Consider the following 8,379-nt stretch of genomic DNA (forward strand, 5'->3'; position numbering starts at 1 on the left):
TTGGCTAATTTTATAATTATTTTTAAACCTTGGTCAAAGGTTAATTTTGGAAATTTCGTTTTTAATTCATTTTCTTATTTCTAATAATTAATTATTGTAATTTCTGAAAATGTTTTATTTTTCGAAATTAATTTATTAAAATCTATTTTTAATAAATACAAAATTAAGATTAAACAAAAAAATATAAATAAAAAAATTGATCTTCGAATTTTGTCGAAGTTCTTCACCATTCTTCAAATTTGTTCATCAAATAATTTAATTAACCACAAGTTTATGTTCCATGTACCATACATTCAATCACGCATCAATGGAGACTGAAAAAATTTACAGATTTATACAACCCTTGCGCAATTTTATGGTATACATAATCAGGTCCTTTCATCCTGTGGGTGGGTTCTTAATTCTTGAAAAAATAGATTTTAATTGTACAATCATTACAGGGATGCAAAAACGGCATTTTTATATAATTGAATTAAAAAATTATGAGGTTTTCGCTACTATGGGTCGTCATTCAAATCTGATAAGAAACCGTTTCATATATTTTCGTAAACCTTTTTTATATAAAAAAAAAACCAAATTGGAATGTAAAATATTGTTTGTGTATAAGGTATTTACTGTAGGCGTCGTTCAAAGTGCGCCTAACGTTAAGCATGTGTGAATATGCTTGGCACTCATAGGAAGTGAGAATTGACGTATATCATTAAGGAAAAATATAGTAGGGAGCTGCCAACAAGTTTAAGGAACTTGTAAACCTTTCATGGATCATAAAAGACAACCACGAATAAAGGTACAACGATAGGCAATAATGATTGACCCGTGAAGGTTGCACCCCATTCATAATCCATGTGATTACTAACTCCATATAGTTCGGACCCACGAAAGGAGGATCGGGGATGATGATACGAAGTGAGTCATGGAGTCACATTTGCCCTTATTGGCATCTACTCGATTCTTATTGTAAAAAGTATATCCTGCGATCTCAAAGGCATGAAAACAAACATTCAATTTGCTCCAAACTAACATTAAGCTAAATTGGTTGAATATTAATGCAACACATAATTATAAAATATCGTGATCACTTGATTAAACAATAAGATTAAAAAGGAACCTAAATCGGTTGTTCAAATTATCTTATTAGGCGTGATTTTCAATTACATATTCCCTTTAAACATGCAATATGGTGATCAATAACAATAGAATTAACATTAATATTGAAAGCAATTTAACAATAATCCAACAATTAATACATGACAAACATGATAAAAGTTGTTAGAAAAATAATAAAAATAAAAGGAACATGATTCCTTACTTTGATTTTGCTTGCTTGCAACTATAAAACAAGTAACTTCAAGGTAATAAATAAAAAAATAGTTGAAATTAAATTAAATAGAGTTGATTTGGGGTCAAACCCCCAAACAGTTCTACCTTTCACGCCTTGGTTTAAGGATGGAACCTCGGGTAAAGTACGGACTCTTTGGAGTTCTTAAAGGAAGAATTTTGGAAGAATAGGGTAGGCTAGTGTTTAGGCTAGAGCATAGAAAAGAGATTTAATTGATGCCCCGAACTGTAGAAATAAGGGGGGTATTTATAGGGAAAATGAGTAGAGGGAACACATGAACCCTAAAAAAATAAAACCCTAAATTTGGGTTTTGTGACACGGGACAATATAACGTGACGCGGGAAATATCTGTCCTAAAAAGGTTAAACGCGTGCAGGTAAAGACGCGGGAAAAACACGGTACAGGATGTCGTGACGCGGCAGCTCCCACGTGTGAGCTGATTTTTATTGAACATGGACTTTAAGCACTCCCGGGATTAAATACTCAACCCGACCAATAATGACGGTAAAGGGTTGTTCATCTTCGGGTTTGGTTTTGGGGAGACATTTTTAGGTGTCTATAGAAGCCCCCACTTTGACTGAGTTTGTAGAAACGTCAGTTTTGAAAACGATAGTCAAAGTAGTCGATATGGACGGAGAATGATTTAAGATGTTCTGCGATCCTAAATCACTCTATATGCGCCAATACCTACAGAAAAATGTGAGTTCCACAGATAAAAAGAGAAGGGGAATAGAATGTTTATATGACATCAGTGTATCGTTGGAAAATATGTTTGATAGTATTTGACACCGGTGTGTTGGTGACAAATGAGTTTGGTAGCTTTCTATGCTTAAAGAAATCCACCGAATGATGTTTGTTAAGTTACTTTCTATGCTTGAGGAAAGTTAACAGATGATATAATCGTTGACTTCTTCACCTTGAGAAGTGGCAACGACCGACAATTTTCCATGCTTGAGGAAAAACTTGTTTGATGATGAGATTGTAAGTCTCTGTGTATCGAGAACCTTACGCCGTGAATCGTTTTCGCTCGGGAGATGATCACTAAAAATTGATGATAGTTCAATTGTCCCCAAACGTGGGCTATATATGGTTCGATAGTCCCCGAACATGGGCTGTATTTGGTTTGATTGTCCCAGAACGTAGGCTGTAGATGGTTCTCTTGTCCCCAAACGTAGGCTGTAGATGGTCCGCTTGTTCCCCGAACGTGGGCTGTAGATATTTCGCTTGTCCCCGAACGTGGGCCGTAAATGATTAGACCTTCAAGTCGACTATCCGACCATATTAGGTGCCTGAAATATGACTCTGATGCTTGGTAAGGGTAAAATGGTAATTTTTGTAGGATTTCCCGTGAGTTTTGTGGTGGGAAAATAACCGTTCACGAAGTTACGGAAATAATCCAAACTGGTCAAAGGTTCCTGGAATATTCCAGGTACAAGTCCCTATGTTGTGTAGGTCACGCGCAAGTGTCGTACCACGTGGACATCTTCTGTGACACGGCGTATTTTTGCCGTCACACGACAATTTTTTGAGGGCACGACGTTCCTCTCTTACCGCTGAATTAGTCAAATAGCTGCAGGAAACTTCGCTGAACATATTCCAAGATGTGTGCAGACCACTGCGCCACGTGGAATATTTTCGTGGCACGACGTATTTTGCCGGCACGTGGCATGCTTTTGTGTCACGCAGCGTTTTGTTCCCCTTGAAATAGTCATGCGTGCTCGAATTTTTTGGTTTCCGTGCCTTTAACCAACTATTTTGTCGCGTCTCGAGGGGTAACACCGTTGCACGACAACAAGTACTGTGACATAAGACGTTACACCGTGTCACGACGTTTTCTTTTGTCTTTAAATTCAAAAATTCACGTGACTTCTTCCTCATTTCATTTCTGCTACTGCTGCTCGTGTTCTCCGCTATCATTTTCGAGCTTTTCTCACTGAATTCACTTAAATCTCTTGCTAGCTTCCTCATTTTCGAATCTTTACAAGGATCAATGTAAGTTCCTTTGCTTTATATCTCAAATTTTGCTATATAATGAGCTATTTTCACTTAAAAGCCTTAAAAAATCAAGTTGGGGGTGTTTAGGGTAAAAATACCCTTTACACGTGGTTTAATCTCGCAGTGACACGTGGCCCAACCAAAGGGCAACACGTATCTCTATGAGAAGATGGCGTGCGTCAATGCTAAAAAAGAGCACATGAAATGAGAGAAAAAGGGACTTTCTTACATCAGAGCCTAAATCCCAAAATTACTGTCGAAAGCCGCAAAACGGCGCCCCCATATGACACGTGTCATCACCTAATTGCGCAGCCAGTCAGGACACGGAAATTCAAGGCACAAACCCTAAAGGGGCACAAATCCTCACCCCTACAAATACACTAATCGTTTATGATGGGTGGGGTGGATTATTGTGACATAACATTAAATAGAGCACTAAATAGCTCCAGATTCTCTCTACTTTCTCTCTCCAGCCTTTCCGATTTCCGGTTACTAACTTGACCGTCGGAGGCGAATATTCCGTCACCGAAATATTTGTTGTTTTGCAGGTGTCCAGGTCTCGTTGCTAGTAGTACGTGACTAGTGTCCCGAGGGATTTCAAAAAACCCCAAAACATTTGGCACTGTCTGTGGGGACACTCGTCCGTAATGGAAATTGACGGTCAGGCACCTAATGCCGGCCTTGGCCGTGGTCAGGACGACTATGTAGAGGATATAGCCACAACAATCAGTTCTAGGGATCCTTTAATTGCCATATTCCATGAGGCCGAGGATCTACCAGTTACTACTGCCTCCCTAAAGGTCACTCTTTACAAGCTTCAAAATAAGTTGAAAGAAAAGAGGCCGTTCACCTTTAGACAGGTGTCCAGAAGGGTGGAGGATGGCACTCAGAGAAGAAATTAGAGTAAGGCAACAAACGCTGAAGATGCTAAGAATACCCCTTTTCGTAGGCTGCATGTCAGGTCTCCTAAGGTGCCACGAACGCATTTTTCAAGGCTCCTTGAGAGAATGCAGTCATCTGGGGGGCAGACCAGACAACCTTAAAGGGAGGATCCTGAGCCGTATCAACGATGGAGGGACGCAAGGGAGTATATCCGACAAAAACGACGGCTAATCACTCTCTTTCCCAACATACCAGCATGGCTAGGACCAGCAGGAGCCAAGCTACTCATACTCTAACTTCCATTCCAATTCAACCAGTCCAATATCAGAATCCTCAGAATTTTAATGCTTTTCTGTCGCATAATCCAAACGTCCTCAGACAGTTTAGGCAATTTACCCAACCGTTCGACCAGGTTCCATATCTAGGCGAACCGACCGACCAACCTTAACCCATTGATTGGCAAATGCATTTACTGAATCTTGGAGACAAGCGCCTTTGTTTTCTCATGAGATTCTGACGAGAGGAAAACTAGGTCGTTAACTAATATTCCCTCGGTCAAACTAAATTTATAAACACTTAACAAACCTAAATACGAGTATAGAGGCAAGTCAAGGGTCGAACCCAAAGGAACGGTAATGTTCAAGCACTTTCAGTTATGCGCCTAAGCTAGGTCGAAGACGAAGGTAAAAGAGAGTACGATCAACTAACAAAGCAAGTAACCAAGGAAATAAAACACTAGGAACGGGGATCAACAAGTAATCATGTCAATTGCAACAACTTGGAAAGATCATGCCAATCAAAGGTTGTGAAGACTAATGATAAGAGCTATCAATTGAAATCAAGAGCTATCTCCTAATTGTTAAAGTAGGCTTCATTATGAATAACAATCTAAGATAATCACAATAAAAACCAATCGATAATTGCAATTCCGAAATCAATTGTTCATGTCATTAGCAATTACAATGCAATCTAGCATAATTCTCGAGGCCTAATTGAATTACACACATGCAAACCTTCACTAATCACTTTAATCTCAACAATCAATCAACACAATTCTCAAACTAATCACAATTAATCAATTATACAAGTTTCACCCAATTCCTAGCCAACAACTACTCAAATATCATCATCTATCAACTATCAACTAAAGAAATCAAGAATCAACAATATATCAAGAACAATTACATTAATCAAGCATCAAACATCAAAATTAAACCAAACAAACATGAATATAAACAAAGCAATAAGGTGAGATAGATTTAATAATGCTCATTGATAATAGAGATGATCTTAAACACAATTATCACCCTTTTATCTTAAAACTCCCAATCACCATTGGAATCCCTCACTTTCTCTCTGTAAAACTACTCCTAATTTAGAGAAAGGATCTCCTAATCTACCCTCATCCTCCTTACAGGGGAGAGAAGCTATTCTAAACTAAAGAATCTAATATATGAATAATAAAGAAGGCCGTACAATATATATATATATAGAAAAGGAGAAAATAAACGAAATCGCAAGTAAAACCTTGAAAACCGCGCCCGCGCCCGCGAATGAGAAAACACCCAAGCTCGCGCCCGTGGCTGGAAACCGCGCCTGCGGGGCTAGACTCGCGCCCTGCCCTCTCCAAGTTCCTGGTCGAAAATGGCTGATTTGGGCTGCAGCAACCCGCGCCCGCGGCGGCAGACCCTGCGCCCGCGGCTGTGCTGCTGCGCTGCTGGGAGCGTGGCTGCTCCTGCTGCGCACAAGAATGCTTGGGCTGCTGCGCTGCTAGGAGCTCGAGCTCGCTTCCTTGACGCTCGGGATTGCCACCTTGGAACTCGTGCTTGCGGAGCTTGCTTGGATTGGCTTGACTTGCGTGCTTGGCTTCCTTAACTTGGCTCCGTTAAATCCCTTGATTGCACTTGAGTTCCCTCCTTGATTATTAAATCCCGGGGAACTCGACGTACCTACAAAAAAAGTCAAATAAACGGAGAAACGAGAGAAATAGCCGAGAAATGAATAAAATAATAACAAAACCATTAAAAGCACACATTTCTCTAAACTTACACGCAAACATGCAAATCAAACATTATTCCCTAAAAACACGATATAAACGACTAAAAAACGAGAATAAAAATATGAAGAAAACCTAGCCTAAGAGTGCCATAAATAGCACGCATCAGATTCGTAGATATCCCTAGCCCGCGAAGGTGAAGAGTGTACTTGTGGGTGCCTATGATGGTTCGGGTAACCTAAAGGAACACGTCACTTAGTATAGAAACCTGATGTACTTGCAATGTGTTGATGAAGCCACTTGGTGTTGGTTCTTACCGACTACCCTCAAGGGCGTGGCGTAAGACTGGTTCAGCAGCCTGTCGGCCGGGTGCATCAATTGCTTCACTACACTAAGTATGTTGTTTGTTAGAAACTTTTCATACAACATTCCCCCAGGAAAGACCAGTCTTAACTTGGCTACAATTGTCCAAGGAAAGAATAAGGGGTTGCGTTCGTACGTCAAGAGATTTAACCAAGAAATAGCCCATATTCAAAATCTTACGGATGAAATGGCATACTTAGAATTTCTCCGGGGATTAAGGCATAATGGTTTCAAGTTTGATCTGGTTAGAAAAAAGGTTTGAACATACGAAGACGTTCTGCGGGAAGCCGAGGCCTATATAGAAGTAGCTGATTTATGTTCGCCCACCAAAGCAGAGCAGCCGGCCAAGGGAGCTGAGAAGAAGCCATCTTTTCATCAAGACTCATTCGGGAAGAAAAAGGAAGGAAACAAGCAAAACGAAGTCTAGGTGGCAGATGATCAGCAGCCAAAATCAAAGAAGGTTAAGGATAAGTTTGAGTTCGAGAAGCCCCAGCCGATGAGAGGCTTGGCCCAGTATCACAACAAGAACAAGTATTGTCATTACCACAAGGACGTGGGACATGACACAAACGATTGCATTAATTTAAAGCGATTGTTGGATAAGCTAGCAGAGAAATGCATGTTGAGCTTATATGTTTTGAAGTCAAAGTTTACCTACACTTGGACAGAAAACAACTCCTAGAAGAAAATCAAAAGCAAACTGAAAAGGAAGATGATGGGAACAACATAGATTCTGGTTTGGTTGCCGTGATATCAGGCGGATTTGCTGCAGGCGGCCCTACCATGAAGGGTATCAAGCAGGATGCTTGGAAGTTCGGAAAAGTAATGCTTGCCGAAGGGGTCAAAGTTGAACCTTTCCAAGAGGTGGCGGTCAGTAAGGCCGACCGAGGGGAGGTTAAGGTCTTGTATAACGATCCTATGGTGTTCATCATGAAGATAGCCAATCTGAAAGTAGGCCAGATTCTAATAGATATGGGCAGCTCGTCCAATATCATCAGCTTGGCCGCACTGAAAAATTTGAAGTTCCCAGAAGACGCTCTCAAAGACATCACTCACCCTTTAGTGTGATTTAGGTGAAACATCATCCACCCAGTCGGACAAATAGACTTTCCCATCCGATTTGGGCAAAAAGGAAAAGGAAGGGACATGGTTGTCCGCTTCTTGGTGGTAAAAGAGTTAACTGGCTACAATGTCATACTCGGCCGTCCCACCTTGAATGCTGCAAAAGCTATAATCGTCCCCCATCTGATGTTATTAAAGTTCGAGAGGTCGGACGGAAAGATTAGTTCGATTCAAGGAATTCAGAAAATGGCAAAAGAATGTAATCAGCTGGCGCTGAAGCCAACAACCCGCGGAAAGGGAAAGTCGTCCGAGCAAAAAGGGGAAAAACCTCCACTCCAAGCATACCAGGTCGGCCAAAAGCGCAAGCAGGCCATGGTTGACCAGGCATAGCAGTTAATGATCATCGGTCGGCCAGAAGATTTGAGACCCGAGCCGGCCGGCGATCATCAGGATGTAGTGTTGGACCTCGATCAACCAGATCGGACAGTCAAGGTCAGCACTATAGCTGAGGGTTTGCTTGGATGACTTAATAAGGTTATTGAGAGAATTCAAGGATGTATTTGCATTCGAAGTAAGTGCAATGCCGAGTATCAACCCAGACCTAGCCGTGCATAAACTTGCTGTAAATAACCTTTGTAAGCCCGTCTGATAGAAAAAGCGAAATCACTGAGAGGAAAGGAATCAGGTGGCCGAAGCCAAAGTAAAGAAGCTGCTTGATGCTGGTTTCATATGGCAGTGCTAC

Source organism: Chenopodium album, chromosome 9, assembly GCF_948465745.1.
Source record: "Chenopodium album chromosome 9, dcCheAlbu1.1, whole genome shotgun sequence".
Taxonomy (NCBI): domain Eukaryota; kingdom Viridiplantae; phylum Streptophyta; class Magnoliopsida; order Caryophyllales; family Amaranthaceae; genus Chenopodium; species Chenopodium album.